General features: G+C 29.4%; 3 non-coding genes across 3 annotated transcripts; all 3 read right to left on the minus strand.

The window, feature by feature from the left end:
* Positions 1–305: 305 nt before the first annotated feature.
* TRNAH-GUG (transfer RNA histidin (anticodon GUG)) lies at positions 306–377 on the minus strand. The gene has a single exon. It is a non-coding gene; the product is annotated as a tRNA-His (tRNA).
* A 5100-nt stretch (positions 378–5477) lies between these two features.
* TRNAH-GUG (transfer RNA histidin (anticodon GUG)) lies at positions 5478–5549 on the minus strand. The gene has a single exon. It is a non-coding gene; the product is annotated as a tRNA-His (tRNA).
* A 1326-nt stretch (positions 5550–6875) lies between these two features.
* Positions 6876–6947, minus strand: TRNAH-GUG (transfer RNA histidin (anticodon GUG)). Its single transcript has one exon. It is a non-coding gene; the product is annotated as a tRNA-His (tRNA).
* Between the last annotated feature and the right edge of the window lie 11452 nt (positions 6948–18399).

Consider the following 18399-nt stretch of genomic DNA (forward strand, 5'->3'; position numbering starts at 1 on the left):
ATTTTAACCCCAAGTGCCAAGAAAGGTTAATTTAAATTGTTGTACTGTTATTATAAATACTAGACTTATGTTATATTTTTCTTAAGTTTCATAAAAATCGGCAGACAAATATATAACATTTCCATTAGAAATTCCAAATATTAAAAAATTTTACACTTTCAGAGTATATTTAGAAAATATAATATCATAGAATCATATATCTTAAGGTTAAAAAAATAAATAAAAGTAATTATTTGTTATTTTAATTACTATCGAAATAAAAAATTAAAAAAAAACCTTCTTCCGTGACAATGTTTTTTACACATTGCCGTGACCAGGATTCGAACCTGGGTTACTACGGCCACAACGTAGGGTCCTAACCACTAGACGATCACGGCTAACGAAGGTATGTAGATGCCGGCAGTAAATAACACACAAACGGTGGCTGCGCACAGCACAGTGCGCTGGAACAGACATAACAAAAATAAGCTCTTATAAAAGCACACACAAGTTGAAAACAAAGAAAACAAAAAAAAGCTTTATCGCTATTACAAATAAGAAAAAGCTTTGACAAGAGTAGCAGTATGTAATCAGTGAAAGTATAAAAATATAAATAAATTAATTTGTGTAATAAGCACCTACCATAACATATTTTTTTAAATTAATACAAAATTTATTGCGTAAACTATATTTCATGATAATAATATTATGTCATTCAATGTCAATGACTTATTTGTGATTAAATTATGTACACTTAAAGAATTTCAATATGAATTATTTGCTGCACTGATATATATGATTCACTTGCTTTAAAGTTTAAACTAACTATGAACATTTGTTGTCAATAAATGAAAAACACCTTCATTCAGAATATGTACTTATTTAAATCTAATGAATAAATATTAATTTTACCCATTTGTATTAAATAGGTAGTTGCTAAATTTTCATTAAATATTCAGGGCTATTCCTGTTCTTACTTTCACCATTCACCGTATTTTTTTTTTTTTTTGGAAGCAAAATTACTCAGTAATTTCCTCAGCATTTCTAATTATAAATGTTTACACGTGATTTTTTTAACCCTAATTATATAATTTTAGAAACTTTATTTAATATAACTATTGTTGTAATTATGCTTTTAAAAATACTGAGAATGGTGAAAGTAAGAACAGGAATAGCCCTCAACATAAAAATAAAATTGTTTGCATAATACCAGACATGATGTTAATGGGGGTTATTTGTAAAGTGTGTTTATTTAAAAAAATGTTGGTGAAAAATAAAATTGTTTAGTTTTTATTTTTTCATATTTCGTTATATAAGTCTTTAAAATGCCTTTCTTTTGATATACATATAGTCTATGTACATGATGAACAAATAATTTATTTTTGTTAAAATGTTTGTTTTACACTAGAGTATCCAAAAAACCGGCAAATTTAAAAAAACCGAAAAATTGTGTTTTTGAATAAACCGGTTTATATTAAATTTGTATTCTATATGAAATATTTTTGAATACTTAAGCTCTTTTACTTTAAGTAAAACAAAATTTTTAAAAATGGGATCAAAGTTTTTCAAAAATATGTTTAAATGAACTTTAGAAAATATATTTCATTAAAAACGGTCTTACAAAAACCGGTTTCTCAAAAAACCGAAAAGTTTAAGAAAACCGATACCGGTCGAGTTTACAAAGATGAAAAAACCGGTTGACCGGTTTTCGGTTTTGGATACTCGAATTTACACTCAAAGTACACGCTTGTAAGCACATAGAATTTTCTGAAAATGAGCAAATTCACTTAATTGCAGTGTTGCCATTTTGACGCTTTTTTGGTGTCGTAACCCTTTTATTTTTATCAAATACTCTTTTTTAAATAGGGATAAACTTTTCTATGTTTATTTTAATAATATCGGACTTACCCTTTTTTAGTCATCATAAATTATGTGGAGAAACGTCTAAAAAAATTCACAATTTTATAAAAAAAAAAAAATTTAAATGAAACTTCTGCATAGAATTTAAAATTTGGACCATATTTGTACTACTGGAACCACAATACATCAAAATTGTTTAGTGGTTTAAAAAGTCTCTAAATTTTTTTCGATTTTGTTAGCCTGTGTTATCTATCCGAATCAAACATTTTGCTTTATAATAGCAACGAATTGTTACAGCATATTTTTGCTTAATTTATTGATAATGCATTTGTTATATTTTACTTAAAAATACAAATTCATATGCATATTATCCCAATTGTAAATAAAAATATTATTTTCTATCATCAACGGGCAATAGTTTGTCGAAATTGTTATAGAAATAGTTTCAAATCTTTCGATTAACTTCTTTCAACATCGCGAAACTGACAGTAAGTTTTCTTCATTTCTCTATCAGCAGTTTAGAAGTATCAAAAATTCATAAATTGTATCAAAAACTTAAATTTTTTTATACCGTTCACCATGAGTGGCAAGAGCATATATAATTTTGTCATTCCGTTTGTGTTTTTTACATTTTTCATTTACGACCCCATAAAGTATATATATTCTGTATCGTTATATATAGTATAACCGCTATAGACCTGGTTCGGTTGCTATTAAAATCGGCCCAGAAATGGCAGAGATATAAGGAAGCAAACTAGACAACCTCGATTTTTAACCTATTTTTGATCTACATATATCTGGAAAGATATTTCAATGATCTTTGCAAAGACGTATAAAAGGAATTATTTAAAAAATTAAAAAAAAATGTTTAAAACAAAAATTTAAATAAACAAGTAAGAGTGCCATATTCGGCTGTGCCAAATCTTATATACCCTTCACCAAATTATACTTTAAAATTTTAATTATTTTTAGGTAAACAAAATTAATTTTTTTTCCAGTTGTTTGGAAAAAAAAATTTTAAATTTTTTTTTTTTTATTATTTTTTTTTAAATTTAAAATTTTTGTTTGTTTTTGAAATTTTTTTTTTGTGAAAAAAATTCGGGTTAAAAAATATTTTTTCCGATTTTGACCCATTCTAGGTCCAACTTACTATAGCTTTATCTACATCGTTGCAATGGACTTTGAAATATCTAGCATTAGATATCCATATTGTCTATATTAATGTCTTAGTAATCCAGATATAGGTCAAAAATCGAGGTTGTTCTGGTTTTTTCCTCATATCTCAGCCATTTGTGGACCGATTTTGCTGATTTTAAATAGCAAACTTCTCGAAAGCATGTCTGACAAAATTATTGAAGATTTGGATCCCGATGATATCTGGGGTCTTCAGAAATTTTACTTAAAAATACAAATTCATATGCATATTATCCCAATTGTAAATAAAAATATTATTTTCTATCATCAACGGGCAATAGTTTGTCGAAATTGTTATAGAAATAGTTTCAAATCTTTCGATTAACTTCTTTCAACATCGCGAAACTGACAGTAAGTTTTCTTCATTTCTCTATCAGCAGTTTAGAAGTATCAAAAATTCATAAATTGTATCAAAAACTTAAATTTTTTTATACCGTTCACCATGAGTGGCAAGAGCATATATAATTTTGTCATTCCGTTTGTGTTTTTTACATTTTTCATTTACGACCCCATAAAGTATATATATTCTGTATCGTTATATATAGTATAACCGCTATAGACCTGGTTCGGTTGCTATTAAAATCGGCCCAGAAATGGCAGAGATATAAGGAAGCAAACTAGACAACCTCGATTTTTAACCTATTTTTGATCTACATATATCTGGAAAGATATTTCAATGATCTTTGCAAAGACGTATAAAAGGAATTATTTAAAAAATTAAAAAAAAATGTTTAAAACAAAAATTTAAATAAACAAGTAAGAGTGCCATATTCGGCTGTGCCAAATCTTATATACCCTTCACCAAATTATACTTTAAAATTTTAATTATTTTTAGGTAAACAAAATTAATTTTTTTTCCAGTTGTTTGGAAAAAAAAATTTTAAATTTTTTTTTTTTTATTATTTTTTTTTTAAATTTAAAATTTTTGTTTGTTTTTGAAATTTTTTTTTTGTGAAAAAAATTCGGGTTAAAAAATATTTTTTCCGATTTTGACCCATTCTAGGTCCAACTTACTATAGCTTTATCTACATCGTTGCAATGGACTTTGAAATATCTAGCATTAGATATCCATATTGTCTATATTAATGTCTTAGTAATCCAGATATAGGTCAAAAATCGAGGTTGTTCTGGTTTTTTCCTCATATCTCAGCCATTTGTGGACCGATTTTGCTGATTTTAAATAGCAAACTTCTCGAAAGCATGTCTGACAAAATTATTGAAGATTTGGATCCCGATGATATCTGGGGTCTTCAGAAAATTAATTTCAACAGACAGACAGACGGACATGGCCTCTAGCTATAAGGATCCAGAATATATATACTTTATAGGGTCGGAAAAGAAAAATGTAGAAATTACAAACGTAATGACCAGGGAAACCAAAATATGCAAATCCATGTTTTTTCTTGTGAGTCTAATGGGCACATGGATAAGATATTTACACGTTTCAGAACTATTTAAGAATATTGGCATTTGTTAGTGCATATTTTTGCATATTTTACCCTTAAATGCATATTTTTGCATATATTTGTTTTAAGAGCATATTTATGTCATATCTTTGCGATTTTAGAGCATATTTTACTGTTTAATAGCATATTTTGACTTTATCAAAACCAAATTTTGTCTTACTTGTTTTCGCTGTTGTATTACAAGTTTTTACTTCCTGGGTTTAAAATTCAAAATTTAAAAATATATGGCTTTTTTTAATATAAAAAAGCACTATTTTAATAATAGCGCCATCTAAATATCAAATTTTAGTTCTAATTCAAACTTAACCGTTCTAAGTGTTAAAGAAATATTGTCTTTTAAATTTGCTCCTATAACATCAGTTGATGCCGAAAGAACATTTTCTATGTATAAAAATGTTTTCAGATCCAATAGACAAAAATTTTTATTTGAAAATTTAAGTCAATATTTTGTAATTTATTGCAATAATAACCTTAATTGAATAAGTGACTTTATATTTATATAAAATATCATAAAAAAATACCTCTCGAGGCCTTTTCATAGCTTAAGTTGCTATTGTTTTTATGTTGTATTTATTTTTTGTTATACTTGTTTTAGTTCATGTTATTTTTGTATATTTTATGTTACTTTACCTTTTTAGAAATGAATTGTATTGATTTTTTGAAATAAAAGTATATTTTTTGGTTAAAAATTATGTAAAAGTTTGTTTTTTAAGAGCATATTTTTTAAATTTTAAGAGCTTATTGTAAAGTTTTTACTGCATATTTAAAGCGCTTAAAACGCTTTTTTTAGATCATATTTCCGGTTTCCCTGGTAATGACAAACTTATATATACCCTTCTCACGAAGGTGAAGCGTATAAAAATGTCTTAATTTTTTTTTAGCGGTACCGGTTAATTTAATAATATCGTGTATCGTGTTAACATTATTAAAATTAATATAAAAAAAATGCCTCCTCCGCGACAATGTTTATGTTAACATTGCCGTGACCAGGATTCGAACCTGGGTTACCACGGCCACAACGTGGGGTCCTAACCACTAGACGATCACGGCTATTGGAAGCTTGTCGTAGAGTTTGACTATTTTACCACTTCCGAAAGCTGATTAATAATAGATTAATTTATTAATTAATTAGTGAAAGCATATGACTAGTAAACTTCAGCGGAGATGGAAAATTCAGTACTAAAGTAATCTTCAATATTTTTAATATTAAACAAAACGTAATTTACAATATTGACAATAAACATCACTTTCTCTCTAAAAATCTATCAAACGGATTTGTTTTTAACAAACTTTCAATTCAAATCGTATTTAAAATTTTTTTCAACGAAGTTTCCATTAAAATAATCCCAAAAATCTCAAACTCTTTTGGTTCAAATTTTAGTTATTCATGTCTAAAAGTCACTATTATTTACAGTGAATTCTTCTAAGGGAAGCACTACATTTCGTATGATTTTTAGCAAGTAAATCATTAAAAAAAAAACTAAAAAGTCTCATTTGCGAACACCAAATTATTTAGTAAAGGGAGAACATTATGCAATGTATTTTCTTGAATACTTAAAGCGGATTTTAATTCGCTAAAGATTAAAACAATCTCATGTAATTACTTTTTCTTGTTCTGAATTATTTTATTAAAATAATCGATCACTTATTGCAAGCATTTTAAAATTGCATAATTATCTAGAATCTGTGTTTATTAGATTTATCCCCAAATAGGGGATTTTTTTTGGCAAAAAGGGATACAATTTTCGAGATTTGTTGAAACATTTTTAAGTATACAAATAAATAATTTAATATGTTTCAGTTCCTAATTTTGTTTATATTTTGCACTGTATTTTTAAACCTCTCGGTAACATTAAATAATAGTTGATTCATAAAAATTTTACGAATATAAAATAGAACGATTGTTTTGCAGAATAACCTGTCAAAATGTAAATTCATACATATATTTTGGTGTAATCTTTATTTCTACAAAGATGTCGCGGGTTGGAAACTATTTAAGAAGCCTGTTTAATTAGTTTTAATTCTATCCATAACGGTAAACTTACTTTCAACTCAGTATTCTGAATCATTTTAATAACAATCTCGCCGCTTATCAATTAATGTATACATTTTATAATTAATTTTGTTGCCAAGTAATTACTTGGCAATATTTAACTTGAGTTCAATATTGCAAATTTTACTTTATTATTTATTGAGCTAAATTATAATCTACAATGAAATGTGTACAGTGAGATGATGTGTAAACTCAGTTTCAACTTAGTTCATTTACAATTAATTCTGCCAACACCAAGTCTGACATAAATATTTTTTTTCGTATTTAAAACAATAAAATAGAAAAAAAAAACCTTCTCCGTGACAATGTTCTTAAGAAGACATTGCCGTGACCAGGATTCGAACCTGGGTTACCACGGCCACAACGTGGGGTCCTAACCACTAGACGATCACGGCTATCGAAGGCATGTATTTACATTGGCAAAAAAATATTTACCTGCTCTAACTATATAATTTCAAACACACAATTTTATTTTAAAAACAATAAAATATTAATGAGTGTGTTGCTATGTGCATGAGTTTATAAAAATGGAAATAGAAATAATACTTGGATTTTAATTTGTTGTTTTTATTATAAGGCATATCACTCAAATGCTTTTTATACGATGAATTCTGAGAACTGATTAAAATGGGTAATAAATTGTTTGTATGTACATATGTATTTTATAATTTCTTGGAAAAATGTACTTTCAATCCAATGCATATTTTATATTACATAGTGTCACTTTATTTAATTTAATATATCGAGCCCTTAGCGCAAAATTATCGTAAGCGACAAAACACAAATTTTACAGGAGAAGGTTTTTTCGATTATTTTGAAAATTATACAAAAAATTAAAAATGTTATGATGCGATATAATATAATTTCGTTCAAGCTCTTTGTCTATTTTTGAAAAATATTTATAACATTTGACAATTAAAAATTCATGGAATACTTTATTGAAAAATATGACAAACATTTTTTTTATTGAATTTTTGCATAGATAAAAATTTTTCGAATTCAAATAAAATTGTTATTTATGAATAGTTTTTAATGAAATTTCACAGTTATGTAAAATTTTCTATTTAAAATGGAAATATAAAAACGAATTTTGAAATTTATTATCAGCAATCCCGCAATTCCCAAAAAATTGTTGAAAAATCCCAAAAATGGAATTTTTTAGTTTTTTTTGGCTTTAATATCCATACCAGGGTCTGAGTTATCGGAACCCCTTACAAAATAATTAAAAGCTTATTGGGCCATCTAAAATCGGTTACTATATTTTGATATCGAATATGTCATTTGAGAATTTTTGCCCTAAATTTGAATTTTACATAAAAAAATAGGTGTTCTTTGAATGGACCTGGTCGGTAAGAAAAAGTTTTAATTTTTTTTTTCAACTAAAATATTTTAGCTTTCAGAAAGTATAAATTTCTTATACATCCTTTTAGAATTTTTTTGCGATAACTTAAAAAGAAAAAAAGTAATTTTTTCCCTAAAAATTAGCGAAAAATCGGCTTTTTAAAATGTTTTAAATTAAAATGCATATAACTTTGGACTTAGGCATTATTTTTAAACACTTCTTTTTCCATTTGACACATACATATGTTGTTAGTCTAATGAAGGAAAACTGGAGAAAATCGGAAAATATTTGGATAGGCTGTTATCAAAAAACTGGAGTAGGTTTGGTAAAACTGTTGAAAATTTAATTTTCAAATGCGAATATCTCCTAAGCTATAAGAGGTAATTGATAGCAACGCCTAGGTCTTTTGTAGCGCTCGATGAAAAGATTTTACATGAAATCGGAACACAAACGAAGAAATAGGATCGTTTTAAAAATGTAACATACGCGAGGTGTCCTACTTTGAGGACCCTTTGTCGCGCCCCTGGTGGGCAAATGAGGTCCACATTCAGAACATAAACTCGACAGCACTTCTTCTTTGCGCATGTGAAATTTCATTCAAACCAATCTAAGTATTTAGAAGTTACAGATTTATTTCCCTCTTTTTTTTTCTATGCCACTATGTGTCGCTTACGATAAAATTCGTTTACTGTAGAATGTAAACATTGACTTACGATAAAATCTTACCCCCTATAATTTTGAAGTTTTTAACAATTTTGATATTCTGAGAACGCTAAAACATCAGTCGGTCTATAAAATTTTAATTTTTGTAATAAAAAAAATTTTGAAAATGTCACTTACGATAATTTGGCGCTAAGGGCTCGATATGTATCTGCTGGTATCTAGAAACAAATATATATTCCATTTTTTATCATGTGATCATTACCTGATACATTTTAAATGTGTGCAAGTCAATTATCAAATACATATATCATAATCAAGTTTGGATACCGTTTCGGTAACCGAAATAATCGAAATTTAGTGTTGTTCTATAAATAATTTTTAATTATAAAAATAAAAAAATAATCACAGTTATTCTGTTTATTGAAATTTTCGCAAGATTTATGTAAACAGGTAAGAGAGCTTCACCAAATTATACTTCAAAATTGGAAAAAAAAAATTTAGATTTTTTTTTTAAAATTTAAAATTTTTATTTTTATGTTTTTTTAAATTTTAAAAAAAATTTGTTTGTTTTTTTAATTTTTTTTTGGTGAAAAAAAAAATCGGATTCGTTGCAAATATTGTCAATGAAATATTTGTCATTAGATATCCATATTGTCTATATTAATGGTTTGTGTTTGTTTAAAAAAAAAACCTCAGCCATCTAGCAAACTTCTCGAAAGCATGTCTGATAGAATTATTGAAGATTTGGATCCCGAAGATATCAGGGGTCTTCAGAAAATTGATTTCAACAGACAGACAGACGGACATGGCTTAATCGACTCCGCTATCTATAAGGATCCAGAATATATGTACTTTATAGGGTCGGAAATGAAAAATATAGAAATTACAAACGGAATGACAAACTTATATATACTAGGGTATTCATTCGAGTAATGATCGTTCGATTAATCGAATAATTTCTAACTAAAGATAAATGACGTCTTTCGATCACTGTAGATGAGTGAGAATTGATTTCGAAACAGAAATTTTAGGGTCTAAACATGAATATTTGCAGAATCGAAGTTAATAATCAAAAGGTGTTGACTGTGATTTTGAAACGGTCGTCGAAAGTGATATTGAGGATGACATTTATAATGATTACGTTGTAATAGACGAAGGCCATTATCTTAAAATATACATACATATACATATAAGTGATGTTATTAACATTTTAATATACTTTTTGCGTATTTTTAAATGTGTCAATCAAGCACTGTCTGACTTCAATTAGCCACTTTCACTGACAATGAGATCAAAAGTTGGACATATTTGTGTTTTTCCCTAAGACCACTTGATTAATCAAAGATTCGGCAACGTTGATAGAGCTTGTTATAAATAATTTATAAAAAGTGAATAAATTATTCATTTACTAAAGAATTAGTTACTCACTTTAAAACCCGAATTAACACTTGAACTCAGGATCATGTCCAACTAGCTCAAATTTTATAAAGCATAGCTCCAAAATGGAAAGTTTGCTAGTCAATTGTTTTGTAGATTTTTCGTGAGGGAATCTGATCAGAATATTTCTGATGAAAATTTAATGATGGACTTTGTTTTCGAATGTTTTTTAACATTATCAATACTTGAATTGTTAATTTTAACGTTATTTTTTGATTTTCTTTAACAATAAAATATTAAAAAACCTACAGCAAAACTTCATTCTTTATTTTTTAAAAAAAAATTAAATTAGTCGAATAATTCGATTAATTTTAAACGTGTCACAGTGGGTTTTAGTGGCGATTAATTCATAGAAGCCGTAGTTTTAAAATATTATATTTTTTTATTGATGAGTTATTATAACCATATAAAAACACAGCATTTTAGAAAAAAAAGGTTAAACAAAATTTTTTTTTAACCCTTTAAGCGCATTACTGTTTTTTGGAAAAAAAAACCTTTTTTCACAATTTATGCTGTAACTTTGAAATGGAAAGCTATAAATTATTGAATAAAATTGGAAATTAAAGCATACTTAATGTGCTACTAAAAAATTCAAAATATAAATTTATTGTATGTATTTATATTAGTATAAATTTAATTTAAAATCCAATTTTTGTTTTACACAAAATTGTATAAATTTACAAATTTTTTCAAAAAAGTCATAAAAGAGAATATTATAATTTTTTAGTACTGAATAATCTTAAATCCATAAAAATACAGCACTTTAGAAAAACAAAGTTTAAAAAACATTTTTTTTAACCCGTTAAATGCATTATTGTTTTTTTGGAAAAAAAGACCTTAGCTCACAATTTATGCTATAACTTTGGAATGGTAAGCGATAAATTAATGAATAAAATTGGAAATTAAAGCATACTTCATGTGCTACTAAAAAAATAAAATTGTAAATTTATTATATGTATTTATATTAGTATAAATTTAATTTAAAATCCAATATATGTTTTACACAAAATTTTATAAATGTACAAATTTTTTTAAAAAAGTCACAAAAGATATTATAATTTTTTCGTAATGAATAATCATAAATACATAAAAACACAGCATTTAAAATAAAAAAAATTTAACCCGTTAAGCTCATTATTGTTTTTTTTGGAAAAAAAGACCTTAGTTCACAATTTATGCTGTAACTTTGGAATGGAAAGCGATAAATTAATGAATTAAATTGGAAATAAAAGCATACTGAATATGCTATTAAAAAATTCAAAACAATAATTTATTATATGTATTTACATTAGCATAAATTTAATTTAAAATCTAATTTTTCTTTTTCAGAAAATTATATAAATGTACAAATTTTTTTAAAAAAAAGCTACAACAGACAATATTATAAATTTTTGTAATGAACAATCATAAATACATAAAAACACAACTTTAAAAAAAATGTAAGAAAAAAATGTTTTAACCTATTTTGTATCAGAATATGTTTTTTAGCAAGAGGAGTCCTTTCACTATAACTTAAATAAGTAAAAAACCTCATTAAACCCGCACGATTTTTTGTCTGTATATAGAGGCTGAAAGTTCATATTTTAAGAGCATTTAATGGAATTTACCCGATCTCGCCCTGATTTTTATTAAACTCAATCTATATATCGTAAAAACCCCAATAATGGAGAACTTTAAAAAAAATCTTAAAAAATATTTTCAAAACATTTATCTAACAAAAATTATTTATTTATGTTCTCAAATACCTGAAGTTGATGGTTCCATTTCAATATTTCTACATTTAACAGATTTAACAAAAAATATAAGCTCTCGAAATATCACAATTTTCAATTTTTAACCACAGCACGCAAAATTTGTAAAAATTATTTGACTTTGACCGCACAGTGCCAATAAAGTAAGTTACTCACAACTGTAATTTTAGCAGTTTGTGATGTATTATTTAATGCACTTTAACCCAATACCAAACATGACTGAAACAGATAAAGTTCAGCTTTTGAATTAATCGCCACTTTTGGTACATTTCAACAAGTTAAAATCTCTTATTCGAATTATTCGTTTTATTCGAACAAGAGAAAAATCGAATAATTCGAATACCCTAATATATACCCTTCTCACGAAGGTGAGGGGTATATAAATTGTAGCGTTAATTTTGAAACATTTGTACAATATAAATTTATTTAAAGTATGAGACAATGCAATCAGGCTTTATATATCCTAATAAGCGAGGGCATAATTGGAACTGCGTTGTGATTCAGATCAGCCGTTATGAAACCGTTGGGATCTGGGGATTTGTAAATGTCAAATCTAGGATCTAGTTGAGTGTCTTCCCATAAATGGAACAATAAACATCATACAACAGCCGAATATAAACCGGTCATTAGAGAGGATCTTTTTGATCTTTAATTTATTCTACAAATGAAAACAATCCTTAAGTCTCTGTCAAATGCCACAAAATCTGAAAATAATCATGTTATGATCACAATTCACACACAGATTTAACATTTAAATAAAATCAAGTACAAAAACTACTTGTATCAAAATGATAAAATGCAATAAGAATTGTAGTAAGTACATTGTCGCATCTCATTAAAATTGAATTTAAAACCTATAAATCATTTCATCATTTTTCAACTTGTCTCTCTCTCTATCTCTCTGTAACCTCTGTAACCGTGTGTAATCAGCGTGTGTGTGTATCATTGTACTTGCCACAAAACTCAAAATCAAATTGCCATCAATGAATGTTGTTACGTGCAAGGGGCATATGGGGGAATAACACAATAAAGAACTACATACTTAAGTACCACATAAGTAGAAGAACAATGTACAACCATCCTATCAATATCAGTGGCACTTGCATCTTGATTGACACGCTTATTCAATGCGTTGACATAATGATGGACATGAGTTTCAATGATACGACGGAGAAGAGTACGTTAAAGGCACAACAACGATAAGTGCAATAATAAAATTAAAATTAAATAAAGATGCGCCGGCGCAAACACTTTTGCATATGATGATTGTACAATTGGCTCAAGTCAAATTGTTGTTTTATTACAAAATAGTTTTTAATTAATTCATATACAAACTGGTTTAAATGTTAAATTTATTAACAAATTGCTTGTTAAGTAATTATGTAGGTACTTTATTTAAGTTTTATATATTGAAATTCTATTCTTTTGCGGTGCCTTTGTTTTTATAGATTTCCAATCGAAAATGTGTCAAACAATTCAATCAAGAGTCACTAAACACTTGAATTTATTTAGTTTTTGGCTTTAAGCTAAATCGTGAGTAATGAAGTTGCTAAATACATCCAAACAGTTTGATTCAAAAGCAAAGGTTAGATTGCCATAGGCTGTGTGGCATTTTCTATACCCTACATTTTTAATTTGCGACCCCATAAAGTATATGTATATCTGGATCGTTATAGATAGCCATGCCCCAAATATATTATATACATGATTGATACATCAATATATCTGCTAAAGTCCAACTTTGAAATCGAGAAAATCGGCTCACAAATCGTTGATATATAACCTCGATTTTTCACCAAATTTGATTTGAGAAAAATTTGTTTTTTGAGAAAAATTCTGTTCACCAAAATTTGTTTCACCAAATTTCGATTTTACAAGGTATTTTGGAAAAGTCTGACCATGTGTTTGACAACTTTCTGACGTACGTATCCGACATATCAGGTCATGCACGAAGAAGTCGAACAATTTGTACAATCTCTTGACAGCAAGGGCCGGGCAGTTGCAGAGCAGGTTCTTAAACATATCCTTCATCATGTTAACTTCTACACGTATACAACTTTGGAGATTGAATATCCTAACGAGCTTGCCGAACATGCTGTGACCGGTGATCACAGATATTCTCATGCGATCATCAATGAATTCGCAATTCAATTTACAGGTATCCATACAAGTCCAACTGTACTGCTAAGATATCAGCCTGAAGAACACTAAACATGCCCGGTAGTCACCGCATGCGTTCCCTCGATTTCGAGCCATCAGTGAAGATTTCAAATGGGTTCTCTAGGAGGGATTAAATCAATACATCAGCTGTGTTTGAAGCTGTGGCTTCAAACACTATCGAAAGGCCTAGAGCGCCCACAACTTCATTTAGTCAACCTAATTTGGTTGTATTGCTGAAGTTCCTCCGTTTCCATACTGTTTTTATTGGAAGTCATAGAATTCAGCAAATAATATTTGCTTCTTTGCTGAATTCGTTGGCTTAGATCTGATATGGTGCTAATATCACCTATAATCATTTGTGTAGAGGTACTTAAGACCTTTCAAAGGATTTACGGAGAAGAACACAAGAGAACCAACCAAGATCATGGACAATTTTCCATACTGTTGTATTGAGAGCAACTTGCCTGCCTATACGGTCAACTGGAAGCCAAAGAATTCAGCAAATAGGGCTTTAGATCTGGTATGGTGCTAATATCACCTATATTCATCAGTGCAGAGGTATTTAGAACCTTTCAAAGGATCTTTCGAGAAGTATCCACCTAACAAGAGAATGGAAAATTTTCTGACGCACGTCTGGTATTCTCTGGCGATCATCTTATTATGTCTTTAGCAGCTTTGTTGAAAAACCATCTGCTTCTGAAAGCTCTAATTTTAATATAGCTTCGAATAAGGATAGATCCAGACCATTAAGATGATGCTGTGGAGTTTTCCTTGATATGAATACAATACCAGTTTTCAAGCTGTTAGATACTGCAATGGAGACATCTTCTACAAATATATAGTAGAGTCAATCTCAACGAGTAGTGATTTTTTTGCGAGATTCCGAAAAATGGGTCTTGTGGGGTCCAGCGTTTTAACACCCTATGGATGGTATTTGCACCCATAGTATAGGATCCGATCTATGAGTCAGAATTGATGCTATGCTTGTGTAGAGGCCATATTATCGCTGTCTAAGTAACTTTGCTGTGAGCCACCTCTGTGTTCCAGAAAGCCCCATGTTTGAGATACCCTTCAATGTAACCCAAAAGCTTAGGAAGCATTGCATCAATACCTTTCATATAGTCATATTGTGAGGCGGGCTTAATCGACATTCTCAGGTAATCATCAATCGCTCCAGAGCATTCAAAAGGAATGGGAATAGAATAATAAGCCGATAGCCCTTAGGTTTCATATGTGTTGTCGTCCTATCCTTAGGAACGAAGACCAAATTGCTCCTGGATTTCGGAAGATAGAACCGTTAAACCAGGCCTTGTATATTCGAAAACATAGGACAAAATCTGAACGGTTTTTTGCTTCAGATCAGCCTGGATCTAGGATTTGTAGGATTCAAAGATACTCAGAGCCCATTACAGTATCTCCCCACAAATGGGAACAGCTACATCAGATCCTGGAAAATGGATGCCCATTAATACTTCTAGGGTCTCTTGTCCACCAGTTGTCCCGCTACAGAGAGACGCTACAGAAGAGTCTCCTAAAGTTTTCTCAGGTGAAGGGTATATAAGATTCGGTTCAACCAATCACTCCTGCTTATTTATATTCCTCTCAAAATATTCTCATGCATAAATACATACATATACATATGTATGTAAGTAAGTATTCTCTTCTCTTGATAACACCATATAAATTCGTAAAATTTGTTGCATCACAATAGTATTAATTAATATTATATCATGTTTATTTTTTGTTGTTATATAAAAATAAAGATTTTCAAAATTTAGTACATTTTCGTAAATTCTCGTAAAACACTTTAACAGTCATTTCATGTTCATTATAACAAATTAAATGTCAGATATGAATGAATTTATTGGTTGTTTATAATCAAACATGCACCTTGTTTTGCAAAACTACTTGAACAACATAGAGAAGTCAGCCGGTCTGATGGCGAGGCGTCTCTTAATAAATGTGTATAAGTGTTTTTGTTAGTTTGGTATAGGAAGCGGTGCCAACTGTGCGAATGGAGTGCGAAAATTATGCGGCGCATACTTGTCTTCTTTATCGCATAAATAAAGAAAGATGACAAAAATATGACCATTGTAGGAGATAAAAAATAGTTTGTTGGCAATAAAATAACAATAACATTTGTATGTTTTTTTTTAGAAGTTACTCTTAGGAGGGGAGTCATTAGTGTGTTTGAAGTGAGTTAATTTGGAAAAGCTGTAAAAGCCTGGTGCAAAATAGTTTTTTTTAACATATTTTAGCATTTGGAAGCCTGTGGCTTATAAAAAGAATTTTGAAAATATTTATCAAAAAGCCATGATGATGTAAAGCTGTATATGATGTAATATTTATAAATTTATCATTTGTAATAAGCTGTCATTTGTCTATCCCTCTGCAACAGATTCTAGCATTTACGTTTAAATGCATTTAGTTTTTCGATATCAAATGCATTTCATTTCAGTGTGTGCATTGAGCATTCAAAAACCAAAAAAAAAAACAAAATATCTAAAAATCTTTACAAACAAAATAACCATTTATTTCTCTTATTGTCTTAAAGTTTGCTGTCGGGATAGAAATTTTGTTGTGGTGACGTTTTCTTTTAGCTAAAATAAACAAACCATCAACCAAACAAACAAAACTCAAACAATTCCAAGATGGCGCCAAAGAAAAATGATATGTCATAATTTGTTGGCATTTTTCGATTTTTTTTTTCTTCTGTTGTGGATTTCCTTTTGCATCTAAACATTCCTACAATTTGAGGGTGTCTTAGATTTCCTCTAATATTTTCCGTTTTTGGGAGAGCCAAACAAAAACTGAAACAACCATTACAAGAAATGACAAAGAATTGTTTGCAAAAATTAAACAAAAAAAAAAACAAATCGTTGACATTAGCGTAAATTAGTTTGATGTTCAGTTGTAAATATAAAACAAATAAAAAGAATTAAAATTTCCGTTATGTGGTTCAACGAAAAAAAAGTATAAAAATTCCCAGACATTTAGTCAAAAAAGAAGAATAGGAAACGACGAAAGAAAAGTGAACTACAAAGAAATCAAACAAAAAGCTTTTCAAAATTTAAGGGTCGGATTTCAGTAAAAGAGGGGCCTTGTTATGTATGATGACGTAACCCTAAATTAACGGAAAAAACAGGTTTTTTAAATTGGAAATTTCTTCAAATATACCTCCGTTCAACACTACCAATAAAGCTATTAGGGCAATCTATACATGTCGCGGTCTATTTGGTAGATCTGGGAGTTAAAACCCTGCATCTACGCATTAAAAAAGTGATACAATGTGGAACAGCTGAATTCGACATCTCTGAGGATAAGGTCAGCGCCTTGTCTATGTTACCATTTCCGAGACCATGAGGACGTGTCAAACTTATGATACTGTAGGAGTTCATTCAGATATCTGTGGTTGAAATGAATTGAATCCAAGCACAAAGTGTTATTTGAAGAAGAGGCTACCGGGCCTGACATATTTATTGATTATTTCACCGAAAAGCCCGAAACCATTAGATTATTTTTCCTTATTGTAAGTCAAAATTATTATCTTTCCATAAAGTACTGGAAGCTTGTATATCAGACGACTCTTGGAATCTGGTTTCTCAAAAATTAAACTCAAGCTGCAGTTAAACAACAACACTTTGCGACAGCAATACCAACTACTGGCAAAAAAAAAGTAAGAGAGCAGCAAGAAGAAACAAAAGAAAGTTCGTAGAACGGCTTGCAATGTCGGCAGAAGAAGTATGAGAAAACTACCACACGATAAACGGTCTCACCACCATCGAAAGTGTAACAGCAGCCAACCAGTCGCTGATCGCATTTCAAAATAAAATGGAGAATAACCTATGAGATGAACAGGCAGGTTTCCGAACAAACAGGAGCTACGTAGAACAGGCAACTCCCTACGCATTATAAAAGAACAATCCCTAGAATGGCGTACTCCTCGGTACCTACTGTTCGTAGATTTCAAGAAAGCCTTCGTTACCATCAGACAGACTGCAGTATGGAAATCATTGAAAAGATCATCAGAGCGATGTACGTGGATGCAGAACTCTCAGTTCTCCACAACGGGAATATAAGTCAACCAAACGCTGGAGTAAAACAAGGATGCCCCCTATAACCGCTGGTATTCACTATAGAGCTGGATGACATCATTAGCAAAGTCTGTTAAGAGAGAAGAGAAATCACATGGAGTCTTTCCAGCCAACTCAAGCTAAATTAGAAGATATCGAAAGATTAGCACGCAATGTTGGATTTGAGATAAATATCAAGAAAACCAAAGCTATGAGAATTAACTATGTTAGCACAGATATCAACATGATACAATGCCAACCAGTTGAATATGTAGAAAGCTTCTGCTATCTAGGCAGTACAGTGTCAGCGAATGGCGAAATAAAGGTGGATCTGTCATACTATCAAAAATAATCCTTATAGTATAACAAGGATTGCGCTAGAGTGGAATCCTCAAGAATCAAGAAGCCGTGGTCGACCAAA

The sequence above is a fragment of the Calliphora vicina genome, chromosome 4 (assembly GCF_958450345.1).
Source record: "Calliphora vicina chromosome 4, idCalVici1.1, whole genome shotgun sequence".
Classification (NCBI taxonomy): domain Eukaryota; kingdom Metazoa; phylum Arthropoda; class Insecta; order Diptera; family Calliphoridae; genus Calliphora; species Calliphora vicina.